Source organism: Pinus tabuliformis, chromosome 9, assembly GCF_031772625.1.
Source record: "Pinus tabuliformis cultivar Carrire ecotype Pingquan chromosome 9, CPIR1, whole genome shotgun sequence".
NCBI classification, from domain to species: Eukaryota; Viridiplantae; Streptophyta; class Pinopsida; order Pinales; family Pinaceae; genus Pinus; species Pinus tabuliformis.
The window spans coordinates 162,240,790-162,251,124 of NC_142307.1; positions in this window are offsets into that span (position 1 = coordinate 162,240,790).

The following is a 10,335-nucleotide window of genomic DNA, read 5'->3' on the forward strand; positions in this document are numbered from 1 at the left end:
CCTTGTAAAATCTTATTAGTCAAAGAGAACATAATCGAATGGATATGAAATCAACAGAGGCTTTGAGAAAATGAAAATGCAAAAATTAAACTCAAAAAATTAGTTTTTGTTACAAATTTAGAGCTTAATTTTAGACTCATTTAATGACCAAATTTGGTCATGCAACCACCTCATAAATATTCTCCATGATTAAATATTATAATTCTAGATTAAATCAACTAATCCTAATTAAGAGTTAATTAATTATAAAATTTTATTGAATATGTACAAACTGATTTAAATTCTTTTTTTTGGTAGGTAAACACCCATAGGGGATTTGAACCAATGACCTATCGCAATGAGTGCCTTAATAGTGCACCCATTCACCATCAATCCAAAGCCCATAAGTTAATTTAAATTCAATATAATCAAAATTAATTAATTAGATCAATTAAAATAATTACATATTAATTTATAAGTGATAAAATTATATAATAAAAAAAATAATTAAAAATTTAATATAATTTACAAATTAATTATTCACAAAAATTAATTAAAATTTTAATTTAATTATAAATATTAAATAATAAATTAAGATTTATTTAAATTACAATTCACGTATCCATTTTCCCAAATGAAAAGGCCAAAGGCCAAATCTTTTAATAAATATGATTTCGAAATGTTTAAGGTTCGGAGCATCGGAGCATATTAATATCGGGCATCGGAGGTGTTATAAGTATTGGTGGTTGAATAAAAGTCTCGAGGTTATGAGGCCTCAGGCAATAGTATAATGCTAATTGAAGTGTTAAGTGGATATCGGATGCATATCGGATGTGGGAGACTTTGTCTATCGAAGGTTTTGAAATAAAACTTACGATAAAAATTGTTCCGAGGTTATAATGTAGGTAAGGTCATCGGGGGAGATGGAGTAAGCGTATCAGAGTTTTATTTTAAATGATTTATGAACTCCCGATATTATATTATATGAATTATGTGCCGAGGTATGGTTGCAGTGGAAGATACAAGGTGAAGCGGAGTCTATATAGAGTGATAGAGTGGGTCCATTCCTTTGTAAATTAAAGCAAAGCTATTTGGTAATTTAAAAATCCGATGAACTACAGTGATTTTCAATTTTGAGATTTCAAGTCTGGTAATTTATTTTAAAATTGTAATTTATTTTAAAATTGAAAATCAGAATAGATTATCAAGATTCTGAAAACACTTAAATTTAATTGTTTTACAATTTGGCTGCGACGATTTTGTAGGACCATTAGTGAAAAATTAATTAATTAATAAAAATTAACTAGGAATTAATATTTATAATCACTTACTAATCTATTTACAAAAATTAAAATGATATACATTTCGTACATTTTTTAGTTTTAGTGGTCAAAATTATCGAACTTCGGATGAGCACCATTTGCAAACCGTGCATCCAAATGAGATAAAATGAGAACCGATGGAAAGCTTGTGGAAAATTGAACTCAATGAAGCAATCAAAATAGAAATCCAATGAAAATAAAAATTTGGCAAAATTGTAGGATACTTAACTAAAAGAAAATATTAAAAATGTGATTTAGCCAAAAATTATGAAAAGGGTCCCCATTATTTGAAATAAATAAGTCAAAAATGGAGGGGTTGAGTTTTCACCTCAACAATGGCGACACACGGGGAAGAACCAATTATCTCTGGTTAAAGATAATGAACTTCACTTTACCCAAAGGTTAAAAATGATGGATTTCATCAAACCGTCAAATAGTGAAACATATCGCATGGCTCCCACATTAAATAAATTAAGCGATATAAGTTCAAAATATAAGTACTCAAAGCAAACTAAGTAAAATCATGAATCCAAATTTTGGGAAAAAATTATTATTTAAGATTACCTCGTATGAAAAATAGAAGAAGGTACGAATAGGAGCGTTTTTTATCAAGCATATATCCATTGTTATAAATGGTCTTTGACATCGCTTCACTACCAGTGAGCCTGAAAAGTACCCTAACGAAGTTGTCCTTTATGCGATACATAAATGGCCCCACTGCCAGCGAGCGTCCATAGCCCCAACGAGTTTACTTGTACTTCCCATGCTTCCCCTTTTGATAATCCTTTTTATAAGCACATATGTGAGCTTAGTTTATGATGTACCTGAGTGAAAGAGGTGGGATGGTAATAGAGACTTATGTTAATGGATATAATACTTCTATAATGTTCACTCCCTATCTTTCCCCGTGACTATCAATCAGATGTTTTTATAGGGAGTGGAGGAATGAGAGGGATCCATTGAGTTAAACTCAAATTAGTTTTTTCATTGAAAAGCTGAACTATATCAATTAGAAAGGTTGTGTGTTCCTCCCTAAAAAAATTCAAAGCAAGATGTATTTATAGTTCCATAAATATGTATCTTTAATGGTAAATGAAATTCATTGAGATAGACAGAGTAAAGGTTTCCCATGTATGCCAACTACTGTTGGCTGAGGAAAAATTAAATTCCTTCTACATAAGTCTTGGCGGAGTCACTAAAATCAAAACAAAAAAAATAGAAAAAGGGAAAAATAAATGGAAAGAAAACTTCAAAAATGTGAAATGAAGAAAGGAGAAGATGAAAGAAAAACCCAAATGTAAAAGACAAACCCCAACAAGATTAATTATAAAGTGTCTCGACAAAAGAGTAAATAGAAAAACCATGTGTGTGTTCATCGTATATTGAGATTTAATTGAATTTCATATTGCAAGCTTATATGCAATTAGGCTCTGAAATTAAAGGGTGAATAGTAGCGATGAGAGATCATAAGCCAAATGAGAAGTCTCTATCTATTGCAATTTTTCTTGTTTCAAAGCAAATCTTTCATAAAAGCATCTTAACCATTTTCTGATAAAAGAAATTCTTAAGAAATATACTAAAGGTTCAAAAACTCCCTAGTTTAGTTGATTTGATGAACAATCATTACTGCTGCTCCAAAACCCTAGAGAAAATGATAAAGCGAATGAGTTCTCAATAAGAGGCTGTGAAAAAAAATTCTTGAGGTCCTGCAAAACAGAGATAAATATCAGCAAAAACTAAAACAAAATTGAAATAAAAATTAAAAAATTAAAAATGATGAAAATGGGCATTGAAGCTTACCATTGGAGAATTTCGTTTAATTTTACCTGAGAGATATCATTTTATCCAACAAAAGATAACTTCTTCTTTTAATTAGAATTAAAAACATAAAGAAGTTTTCAATGTAGTTTTCATTGGCCCAAAATCATAATTTATTCAATCAAAATTAAAGCAAGTAGTACTAGAAGAAAATAATAATTCATGTTCAAGGAATTGGAAGTGGGACGAATCCATCATAAATGAGAATGATGATGTGCTTTTGCAGCGATGATTGTTCTCTTTATATTTCAGATTTCATGTCAACTCCATGATTTTCATAAAACATTAAGAATCAAGATCAAGACCAAGACTCAAACAATGTAATGCATATGTGTAGATGGAGAGGTCTTGAAATTTTGCATGCTAAATATAGAGTGATATATCAAAAATCAAATATAAGAGAAATCAAACATGATTTAACCATGATCCATTACCTTTACTTGTTCAAAATTCCTTACCAATAGTTGTATTACCATAGTGCCTTCTCAAGAGTGCCTTAAAAAGAAAATGAAGATGCACACTAAATCATGACTGAGATAATGAAATGGGCATCCAATAGTGGGACAAAGGCATAAACATAAACAAACCACAAGTGATGAAATTTTCATTAGCTAGGAAGATTATCAAGAAGAGTAAAAAAAGGCCTATGTGCACATACTATGAAGAATGTATATCCCCAAAGTCACAAAGTCATCCCAAGGAGTGAATGCTTGGATTCGATGAAATTATAATTAAAATAAATCCAAGCTCTTTAAAACCATGATAACATGAAAGTAAGAAAATATATACAAAGATAATAAAATAGGACTCCATGTGAGCATAGTGAAAGATTAGAATGAATTGACCAGATGCCTACGAGAATACTTAACCTAATATTCTGAAGTTTTGAAATGAGAAGAGGTGAAAATGAAATTTTGGGAAGAAATATAAATTGATTAATGATAACAACCCGATATCCTAAGGTTCTTAGGTTCCGAGAGAATCAAAGAGAAAGGTAAGAGCTCCGATAAACAAGACTTCCAAAATGAGAACAATTCTCTGATAGATAAAATTCCAATAAATAAAGCCTTTGTTATTTAAATGTTTTCAACAGAATTCATTTTCAAAGGTTTAATTGATTTTCACTTCTGATATCGGAAGTCCCAATATAAATATTTCTTGTAAATATTTTAAATAAGAGTTCCGATAAAAGGAAGCCCAAAATTAATATTGGATAAAAACATAATATCAGAACTCGGATATGGTAATAATTCAATATGACTTCTACTAGATTCTGAGATCAAGGAATTTGAGCAGGAAAATAAAATAGGCCTCGTAGATCTCAAAGAAATTCCTTAGAAAGTGTTTTCAAATGCTTTCGATATAACATAAACCCAAGAATATGATAAGCCAAAAGGTCTAAAATCTTGAGGAAAGGTATTCAAAAGTGAAAAAAAAAAATATTGAGAATCCAATAATTACCAGATAGAGGCCCTGAATCAATTCGGAAGAAGAAATACGACTAAAGCAGATGTAAAATGAATTATCACAAGTAAGATTTGGAATGGGACAAGTTGGGAAGGAGCATTTTTTACAGTTGGCTGCAAGATTTTTTGCAATTTCCTTTCCTTGTAGCAAATATGGACAAGAAAGAGTCTAACATTCGATTTCAGCTACATTAATGATTATTGGCTCATCTCATATATTTGTGAAGCAAGGAAATAAGAAAGGAAGAAGCAAGGAAATAAGAAAAGAAGAAACAATATAGAATACCAAAATTTTGATGAAAAACAAATACTTCCCTGAACATGTCAATGGTCTAGAAAGGGTTGACTGCTTGCTTTATTGTAAAGCTAAGTAAAAATCAAGTCTCCAAGTCAAGATAATGAAGACTTGCAAAAGAAACAAAACAAAAATAAGAAATAAACTAATAGAAAAGATAAATTGACAACATATGAAGATGAACATGTCAATGCATACCTGGAAAAAATTTGACTAAGTTCTCCCATGCATTTCTCAAAATTTGCATATGTTCAAAATCATCTACTTATTCAATCTAAATTAAAATGCTAAGTAATGAGATTTCAATTTGCATCCGCTTCATATTTACATTGAGGGACAAGAGTGGTGAAAGTGAACCTCTAGAAATACTTGTGAATTGAAAATTTGGTATTCTAAAAAATTATCAGGCCATAGCAATTCTTTGGAACTTCACCATATATGATTTTATAACAAAAACATTTTCAACAATGTGATGAAGTTTTACAAAAGCAAGACAATCAAGCGAATCACAAGTGTGTATGATCCAACGATATAAAAACTTTGATATGTTCTAAGCCACTTTGTCAGAAAATGAAAGGGAATGCCAAGGGAAAAACTTGGGCTCATTACTTGCTTATTGAAAATCTGCAAAAATAACTACAAACATGAAAGGAAACTAAATCTAAACTAATCTATTGCTAATCCTAACTGAATGAAAGGAAACATGACTAAGTATAGTCATACTTCCAATGTAACCATTCAATCCTTTTATTTCCTGCATGTATGTATAGGTCAATCAATAGGAATAAAATTGCAACTAAATTATTAAAAGAAAAATTCAGCCTACTATGTACAACTAACAAATTCGGCAAAATAAACTTATTTACAAAATTCTTACCTTGAAATTCTTCCAACCAAATGCTTACAGGGTCATAAAAAATAGCATGTATTTCCATTGATACTTGAAAGAAGTTCAAAGGAAGAGAAAACAGTAAGCCAACATTGAATGATATGCCTTCAAATGTTGTAAGTTGTTGTAAACTAGTAGTATTATGTACAAAAAGGAGTGCATGAAAATAAATCTTAAAAAATGGAATTCCCATATTTTTCCCAAATGAATTAACAAGATGTAGATGGGAATTAAATGGAAAGTTTAGAAGACCTATGGAAAAATTAGATTGTTGGCCAGATTGTAATGTTACTCTCATGTGCCAAAGTTTGTGAAAAAATTAATTTAAAGAAAGGCATGTGTCGATATAAAATGAACAACAAATAAAAATAAGAAATAAGAATTTGTTGTTGACAATAGTTAAAAATTTTCCATTGATTACCACATGGAATTATTGATGTGCCTGTTGAGTGTTGAATGTCTAAATGTTCAAAGTGTCACCGCAATGTGCTCTAAAATTTAAAAATGAAATTCGAAAGATAAACAAATTCAAACTAAGGGAACTGAAAATGAAGCACATTACAATTTACATTAATGTTACAAGTAATGGTACAACATGTCTGGAACTCATTTTCAAATATTTATTTTCGACAATTATCAATAGAAATTATAAAGTTAAACTCATTGTTTTCATTATTTTGCGGGAATGAGAAGATTTCGAGCTTATGATCCAAAAAGGGTACCTCATCATCATAGGAGTCAAAAATTGAGATAGGTCCTTGAATACCAAAATGACTATGATGATTGCATGTTTGAAAATTAGAATGGACCAGAATAAATCCTTGATTAAAGTTGTCTTTACCTTTAAAAATGGATTCACCTAAGGAATGAGACAAAACCATTTTTGAAGAGAAAAAAGGTTTAGCATTTTCATTTTCCAAGTCATCATCATAAGTAACCTCATAAGTGTTATTTTCCTCTGAATTAAATAAATCAGACCTAGATAAGTAATTAAATACCAAAATAAAAGAATCTTCAGGATTATTGATTGAATTGTTAATTAAATTTTCTCTACCAATATCATAAATTAATAATTCATTATTAATATCAGTTCCTCTGTTTTCTAAAATTAAATCTGTATTTAAAGTAATTATTCATTGATTATGAATTATACTATTTTTGCTAAATATATCATGGTAGAGAGAAAAATAGGAAGTTGAAGATATATACCCTAAGGTTTATCTATGCATGGATCATTTCTGATTTTACAAAATATGCAATTCAAATTCTTCATGCATTTGATCAATCTGTAAATTGTTGCTGAATCGCTCCATAATTTGCAATTTATTATCAGCGGACTTTGTGTTGTTGTCATTTTGTGGTTGATTAAATTTTTGTTTATGTAATTGTTGTTGATTTCTACCAATAGATTGTGCATCTTGTTGAATTTCTACTTAATTAGCACTATGTAAATTTGGAGCAATTTTGGAATAATGATTAAAATTTGTAATTTCAATTTGCAAAGAATCAGAGTTGTCATTATGAGCAATTGAACAATCATGAAAAATGAATATACTTTTTGGTTATTCATAGTTATCACAGGACAGAAACACTAAATGTTTGAACCATCCAATTAATTGGAAATGAGGAGGCAAATCTTTGGCCCAAAATTGCATTAAATTTTATTTAAATCTAATATAAAACATATCCAAAGTCTCATCTTCGATCCTACGAAATTCTTCTAACTGATCACACACATTTTCGTAGTCATATTCCTAAAATGCGTGAAGCAAAAATTTAAAAAACTCATCCCAGCTATGTACAGAGGCAACTAGAAGTGATAAGCACCAGTCTTTGGCTTTACCTATCAAAGTAAGAGTAAAGATTCTACAAATATTATCTTCATCAATATTGAAATTATTGCAACTTAAAATAAATTGAAGGAGATGATTAAAAGCAGATGTCTTACCATTATACTTTACCTGAGATAGGGTCTAGACTGCCTTTATCAGAGTGGTTGTTGGATGAGGTCCAATAAAGCAACTCCAAGGAAGTCTTTTACATGGGGCCATAGTAATAAGATAAAATCTTAAAGCACAAAATCATCAGAGATATGATTCACTCGACCCTCCTTCTATCGCCAAAAATGTTGATGACCCAAAATGACCATTTAACATTATAAGGGAGACCACCCGTTAGAGAACTTAAAGCATAACATTTTCCATTTGGAGTGGTGTTCCAACTGGTTAAACTAGGTCCAATTATCTTCTCTCTATATTTTTTTACTTAAAGTATGTCTTTTACTTACCAATATAGAAGAGATATCAGATCAACCCTCTTGTTGAGTTCAAACAAGAAAATGATCCTTAAGCTGATCTAGGCCTCAACCAAACCACAACTAAAGTTTTCTTTTTTGATAAGAGGACTTCTAGATATTTAATGATTAATCTAAATTCAAACTAATCCTAGATTGCAAGCTAAAGGAAAGAAATCCTAAGCCTATCTTGAATAGAAAGATGTGCATTTAACCCAACCGAGAGCAAAGCAATTAAATGATTGGGATTTTAATATGCCTGGTTTTAGATGAATACCTAGCTAATGAAATAGTTCTACTAGATGATATTATAATTACCAAAACATTCTTTGTTCAGAGACCAATTAATGGTGAATGATTAACCAATAACATTACGAAATAGTCCACTAAATTAAGAGCAAAAGAGAAAATTAACAACATATCTACGAAGCTAATGAACTAGATATATAATTCGTAAACCTTCATCTTCACATTAAACAATAGTGCTCAACATGAAGAAAAATACATAGATATGTCATTAAAAAAGATGAAATTTGCATTAAAAATAATAGTATTTAAAATACAAATTGATTAAAACCTAGTCTCTATGTTTTTTTCTTTGAATTGATCTCCAACAATATTTCTCAAATCATAAGCCTCACCATTAAAAGAAAGAGCTGCAATAGTGCAAGCTCTGCTCCCAATACAAAGTCTAGAATTGAAAAAGACAAATCCCAATAACCCAGATCTGAGATTTTCCTCCTCTCATATACAACTAAAAATACCTTACAATAGTGCTTCAAAATTCCTTAAGTGCTAAAAATAAGAATCCCCTTTTTCACCTTCATTCTACAAACCACTATTTATAATTACAAAAATGAATTCCAAATAAGAGAATTGTTGAAGAACAAAATTGCTCCAACAATATTTATTGGTCAAAATTCTTTTTCTTCTCTTGCTGAAGAAATTTCATTGATTCAAATCTTCTCTTCTTCATCTCCTTAATTGTTCTCTTGCCAAAAAACAATCAAAATTAAATTAAAATGCAAATCAAAATAAAAACAAAAAATTAAAATATGGAAAACAAACATCTCTAATCAAATTTTAATTAAATAAATAAAAATGTGTGTTTTCCATTGATCCTTGTAAATATCTTATTGGTCAAAGAGAACATAAGTTAATGGATCTACAATCAGGAGAGGCTTTAAGCAAATGAAAATGCAAAATTTAGTTTAGAAAATTAGTTTTGGTTACAAATTCAGATCTTAATTTTATACTAAATTCTAGGCTCATTTAATGATCAAATCTAGTCAGGGAACCACTTCATAAATATTCTCCATGATTTTATCTATCTAACGAACCATCTTGAGCCTCATTTGGCCAAGTAAAACTCGACTTATGAGCTCTCAAAGTTGAAGAGACAAAACCATAATTCTGTAAAATTTGTTGCCTAAGCTTAAATTATGAAAAATTGATTAAACATTCTAATCCTAAATTAAATCAGCTAATCCTAATTAAGATTTAATTAATCACAACATTTTATTGAATATGTACAAACTAATTTAAAATCATTATAAGCACAATTAATTAATTAATTACATCAGTTAAACTAATTACAAGTTAATTTATAATTGATCAAATTATATACATAAATTAATTCTATTTGAATTAATTAAAATTTTAATATAATAACAAAATAATTATTCACGAAAACTCATTAAAATTTAATCTAATTATAAACTATTAAATATTAAATTAAAATATATTAAAATATTATTGAAATTACAATTCACGTATCCATTTTCCCAAATGAAAAGGCCATAGGCCGAATCTTTTAATAAATAGGATTTAGAAATGTTTAAGGTTTGGAGCATCGGAGCATATTAGTATCGGGCATCGGAGGTGTTATAAACATCGGTGGTTGAATAAAAAATTCCTAGGGTTCCGAGGCCTTGGGCAATAATATAACGCCAAATAAGTGTTAAGTGGATATCCGAGTCTTGTGGATATTGGAGGTTTTGAAATAAAACGTATCATAAAAATTGTTTTGAGGTTATGATGTGGGTGTTGGTTCTTGATTTGAATCAATTTTGCTTATTAAAAATATATTTAACTTCCATCATATTCCATTTTACATCATCTATATATGTCTTATTTTGATCTTATTATGCATTGAATAAATTATGTTTTCAATTTTTAGACATTTTTGCAAAAATTTGGTTTTAAGAATATTTTTGGACAGAATTGGAAATTCTTGTAATAGCTCCATTAAAGTGATATATGCAGGACAATTG